This window comes from Eretmochelys imbricata, chromosome 8, assembly GCF_965152235.1.
Source record: "Eretmochelys imbricata isolate rEreImb1 chromosome 8, rEreImb1.hap1, whole genome shotgun sequence".
NCBI classification, from domain to species: Eukaryota; Metazoa; Chordata; order Testudines; family Cheloniidae; genus Eretmochelys; species Eretmochelys imbricata.
Genome location: NC_135579.1, coordinates 103,027,716 through 103,033,838, shown reverse-complemented (window position 1 = coordinate 103,033,838; position 6,123 = coordinate 103,027,716).

Sequence of the window (6,123 nt, the reverse complement as noted above, 5' to 3'; positions counted from 1 at the left end):
TCCGCGTGTGAACGGCCGGGCTGGATTCCCGCAGGGCCGGGGCCGGGGCGTTCCCAGGGCAGGATGCAGCTGCTCCGCCGGCAAGGCAGACGCATGCGCGTGTCGCTGCCGCCGGGTGCAGGAAAGCAGTGTGTGTCCTTGTGCAATGCAGCCCCGAGGGTGGCGGGGTGGGGGGAGTTTCCTCTGACAGCCCCCCCCCGGCCTCTCTGAAGCGGAGCAAAACGCTGCTGACGAGCACAGCTTGCACCAAGCGGCCGGAATTTCCAGGGGATCCTCCCCCCCGCCAGCTCCCCAGCAATGATCTTAAATTGGGGAAAGGCCTGCATTACCCCTCTGCGCTGTACTATGCGGGGAGGGGGGCTTAAAAGCTCCCCTGCATTGCCTGAAAGATTCTGCAGGCCTCTGTCTTTCAAACTTTCAACACCATGGGGGAGAGAGAGCTCAGGGGTTTGAGCAGGGTTGTGAGTTCAATCCTGGAGGGGGCCATTTAGGGATCTGGGGCAAAAATTGGGGATTGGTCCTGCTTTGAGCAGGGGGTTGGACTAGATGATCTCCTGAGGTCCCTTCCAACCCTGCTATTGTATGAAACTGGGGAAGGATTGCGTTAGCCATGGTCAAGCTGATGGACCTGTTAACAAGCCTCGCCCGCCCCTCCCCTGCCTCCCGGGATACAGGTTCATTTCCCAGATTGGCTTGACTTCTGCTGTAAAAGAATAATGTGAATAGTGTGTCCGTTTCCCCCCTAGGATCCCGGACAGGTGTGGCAGAGTGGAAACTGAATTTGAGCCCATCTGTAACTTCTCAAAATGGCAAGAATAGGTTCTTAGTTTTAATGAGTTAGTTAATTAATTAATGGTTTTAGTTAATGTATTGGTTTGATCCCTTTAGTCAAGTTTTAATTTATGGTTGAAGCACAGAATACCTACACAGATATTCACCCTTGATTTAAAGCCTAGGTTATCTGTTCCAGTGGCTTCTCAGCTAAAGAATTTGCATCTTATTTCCAGTTTGAATTTCAAACTTTTGGTCTAAATTCCACACTCCACTCTAAAGTAATAATGTCTTACTACACTAATCCCTTTACAAGGAATATGGCACTGTTCTTATAGTATATGGGAGAGGACAACTATCCTTTGTAGTTTAGAGAGAAGATAAGGTGTATTCCAAACCTATCTGTGTGATCACAGTTTCGTGGAAAAGGGAGGAAAGTCATTGCTTACAGATAATTTACCAAGAAGACACTAAACCTGATTTGTAGCAAACCTGAGGTCAGATTACAAAGGCCCAGATCTATGTTTAGTGAAATACACTCAACAATCTGGTCTATCATTTCCCTTTCATTAACAATGCTGCCATGGGATGAGCAGGAAGGTTCTCTCATGGACTGGCAACTGGTTAAAAGACAGGAAACAAAGGATAGGAACAAATGGTCAATTTTCACAGTGGAGAGAGGTAAATAGCAGGGTCCCCCAAGCATCTGTACTGGGACCTGTGCTGTTCAATGTATTCATAAATGATCTGGAAAAGAGGTAAGCAAGTGAGGTGACAAAGTTTGCAGATGATACAAAATTACTCAGGATAGTTAAGTCCAAAACAGACTGTGAAGAGTTACAAAGGGATCTCACAAAACTGGGTGACTGGGCAACAAAGTGGCAGCTCACGAAAGCTTATGCTCAAATAAATGTGTTAGTCTCTAAGGTGCCACAAGTCCTCTTGTTCTTTTTGCGGATACAGACTAACACGGCTGCTACTCTGAAAAGTGGCAGATGAAATTCAGTGATGGGAAATGCAAAGTCATGCACTTTGGAAAACATCCCAACTATACATAGAAAATGTTGGGGTCTAAATTAGCTGTTACCACTCAAGAAAGAGATCTTGGAGTCATCGTGGATCGTTCTCTGAAAACATCCGCTCAGTGTGCAGTGGCTGTCAAAAAGCGAACAGAATGTTAGGAACCATTAGTAAAGGGATAGATAAGAAGACAGAAAGTATCATAATGTTACTATGTAAATCCATGGCACGCCCACATCTTGAATACTGTGTGCAGTGGTAGACACCCCATCTCAAAAGAAGATCTATTAGCACTTGAAAAGATACAGAGAAGGGCAACAAACATGATTAGGGACCCGCTTCCATATGAGGAGAGATTAAAAAGACTGGGACTGTCCAGTCTGGAAAAGAGACAATGGGCGGGGCGGGGAGGGGGATAAGATAGAGCTCTATAAAATCACGACTGGTGTGGAGAACGTAAATAGAGAAGTGTTATTTAGCTCTTCATATAACACAAGAACCAAGGGTCACCCAATGAAATTAACAGGCAGCAGGTTTAAAACTAACATAAGGAAGTATTTCTTCACACAATGCACAATCAACCTGTGGAACTCATTGCCAGAGGATGTTGTGAAGGCAAAAAACGTAACTGGTTTAAAAGAGAGTTAGATAGGTTCCTGGAGAATGGGTGCATCAATGGCTATTAGCTAAGATGGTCAGGGATGCAACCCCATGCTCTGGGTGTCCCAAGCCTCTGACTGACAGAAGGTAGGACTGGACGACATGGGATGGATCACTGCGGAATTGTCCTGTTCTGTTCATTCTCTCTGAGGCATCTGGCATCAGCCACTGTTTGAAGACAGGGTACTGGGCTAGATGGACCATTGGTCTGATCCAGTGTGGCTGTTCTTACGTTAGGTTCTGATGCGTGTACACAATTATCCAAGTTTTCATCATTTCTGTGTTTTCTTCACTACAAGTCTCCTCTGCAGAAAAATGAGGTTAAAATAGTTCCCTAAGAATAGGGCTGGGCACAAATTTTCCACGTAACCCTTTTTTTTTAGAGATGGAAAATTTTTCTTTTTTTGGACAAAATGCAAAGTGTCTGCTTTCTGCAAAAAAAAATAATCAATTTTCGTTCATGAGGAAACTATTTTGTGGGTGTGTGTGTGGTTTTCAGCCATTTTCAGCTGACCTTTGTTTTTGTTTGGTTGGTTTTTAATAAAAAGTCAAAAATGTTCTGTGGAAAACCATTTTCTATCTAGCGCTTTTCCTTAATCATTTGTAAATGTTGGGTTATTGGATCATGGGAATGCTGACATGCTGGTATTGGTGTTATTTTTTCCTCTTCAGAAATGATCAAAATAGTGTTCCACCTTTCTGACTTGAGCAGTTCGTCAATTGTTGGTGTACTGTGGTTTGTTTCCATTAGGAGGAGGGCTTGATGATGGATCTTTGATGCGTCAAGGAAACTTAACTCAACCCATAAAAATACCAGCAAAGAATTACACAGACTTTGTACAGATAAAGGGAAAAGATCAAGTGCTGGCTACACAAAGTGCATTATTTGCAGTGGTGTGGTTTTTAAAAATATAGCTATAAAAATAATTTTCTGGCTTTCTTCCCATTTAACTATATTGTAGTACATGAAAACAAGGAAACTTACAATTAGGAGTCATCACTTTTAAGGCCAGAAGGGACCATCCTGATCTCTGTATAACACAGGCCAAAGAAACTCACACGATGATTTCTGCTTCAAGCCAGTCACTTCTGGTGAGTGTGTCCGTTAGAAAGACATCCAGGCTGGATTCACAGACTTCAAGTGATGGAGAATCCACCACAGTACTAGGTAAATTGATTGAAAAAGACCCTGAACGCTCATCTGAAATGACACCCATCAGACTTGTTTTGGTTTGAAGTTGTGTCTCTCTTCCCTTCTGAATTGTCTGCTGGATACCACTTGTGACCCAACAAAGTAATGAAACCTACAGCAATCCTGTGCCCAAATGCAGAATTCTTGTAAGTTTCGATACATTTTCAGCATTAAAAATAGCAGTGTGGATGTTGTGGCTTGGGGTCTCAAGCGCACAATTGTCCCTGGATCGAAGCTCAGACGGTTAGCCCGAGTGTCTGCAGGAACTGCTAACTGAATCTGTCTACAGGGATGGACAGTTCATTCCCAGCTGTAGCCATATCCTGTGCAACCAACCAAACCCTACTAAGTTGCTGGTAATTTATGTAGCTGTGAATACAGAAGCTACGGTTTTATTTGTAGTGCAGCCCTCTGGCCATATTAGAAATCAGAACAAAACAAATGCAAGGTAAGGTGAAGGTTTTGTGCTTGACAACTTTGATAGTAACTATTTTAATTTTCAAATACTTGTTCACAATGGGTGTTACTAGGCTAATAAGATGAAGACTACCTGTGACTGTTAGAGGTTTAAAATTAGGGCTAGTTGAAATTTTTCTGATGAAATGAAATTTATCATGCAAATTGTCTGCTTTTGACTGAAAATTCTAATATTTTATCATAAAAAGTATTTATTCTGGCTGAAATTTCACCAAAACATCAATTTTGTAGTGATTTTTTTTTTGACAAAAATGAAAAATAATTAACTGGGGGGGAGAGGGGACTATTTCCCAACCAGCTCAGTTTAAAATCCCTAGTTTTTTAAAGGCTGTCAAATTTTAAAGGGGGGACACACCCAAACTGTAAATTGAAGTTGTTGAAAGAGAGACAATAACATGAATTTTTTGAGTAATGAGTTCCTACAATTCTGGCTAAGTCTGAACTTCCATTTTTTCCCCCCATTCCATTGGCTTTCTCTGTAATGGTTTAACACTGGATTCAGCCAAATAAATAAGAACAAAGTAGTGTTTTAAGCAGGACGTTGCCCGGTATATTGGCCTTGTCCATGGTGGATTTAGATCCATGCTGGAATAAACTTGCTCCTGACAACAGACTGATGGCTTATTCTTAGCAACTTAAAGTTTTAAAACCATCAGCCTTTCCTCATTAACACACCCCGCTCCTTTCACCCTGGCCCTGACGCACCGATCTCACGCGTCTACTCTGCAAAACCAAACCACAGCAGCGAGTCAGACCTCGGACTTGTGCTACATGGCTGAAAATAGCAGTGTAGGTGTTCCTGCTTGTGTAACCCACACACCTCTTGGGTGTGGTGTTCTCTGTCCCGTCTAGTGGCCCTGAGACCACTTAGAGCGAGATTAATGAGTCTGCTCTAGAGCCTCAGCTAACAGCCGGTTGGGTTTGAGCTCATGGGTAGAGGCTCATGCACTAAGCTCCAGAGGTCCCCGGTTCGATCCCGCCTGCCGACGACCGGGCTCTGCCGGCGTTACACTTGGACTGGAGCCTGGGCTGTGACAACACCCTGCGAGGCGGCTGGGTCTGGGAGCCCGGGCTCCCGCCTTTGTGGGAATGCCCACACGGCTGTTTTCAGCCCGGTGGCGCGAGCTGGAGTCCGTTGACGGGGCTCCGAGACTCGCTTCCACGGGGTTGCTGTTTTTCGACGTAGCCTGTGCCTCTCCACCCCAGGCAGTGCTGCGCCGCATGCTGGATGTAAGCGGATAGCTGTGGTGCGATCGGGGGCCCCCCCCTGCCTTTCAGGGAGCGCCGAGCCCCTGGCCGAGGGGGCAGGGGGCTGGCCCCGGCAGGTTCCGCGGCCCCGGGGAATGGCAGTTGGAAGTGGGCAGTTGGCGGGAGGCTGAAGGCAACGCCCAGGGCGGCGGGGTCCCCCTGCGCCGCGCATGAGGGGCCAGGCAGCGATGAGGGGGCAGAGCGATGAGCTTGGGAGGGACGGGGCCTGGGGAGCAGGGGCGGGAAGGTGAGCTGAAGAGAGAGAGAAGCAAGGCGTAGCCTGAGGGGAAATAGGGAGAGAGCCTGGAACGCCCCCCAACAGAGAGGTCAATGTGCTGCTCCTGGCTCTGAGATGGGGGTACAGGAAGGGGGGATGGAGGGTGCAGGGTAGGAAGGAGGAAGGGGTTGGGTGTGGGGGGGTGCGGGGACGGAGGGGGATGGGGTGGGGCGTGGGGGGCTATGGGGAAGGAGATGGGGTGGGGGAATGGGGTGCAGGGAAGGATGGGGTGGGGGAAGGAAGGCGGATGGGGTGTGAGGGAGTTTGGGGAAGGGGTGAAGATGGGGTGGAGGTGGGGGGGGCTGTGGGGAAGGAGGGGACATGAGATGGGTTGTGGGGAGATGGAGTGTAGGGAAGGATGGGGGTGGGGGAAGGAAGGGGGATGGGGTGTGAGGGAGTTTGGGGAAGGAGTGAAGATGGGGTGGAGGTGTGGGGGGCTGTGGAGAAGGAGGAGGAATTGGGTGGGCTGTGGGGGCTG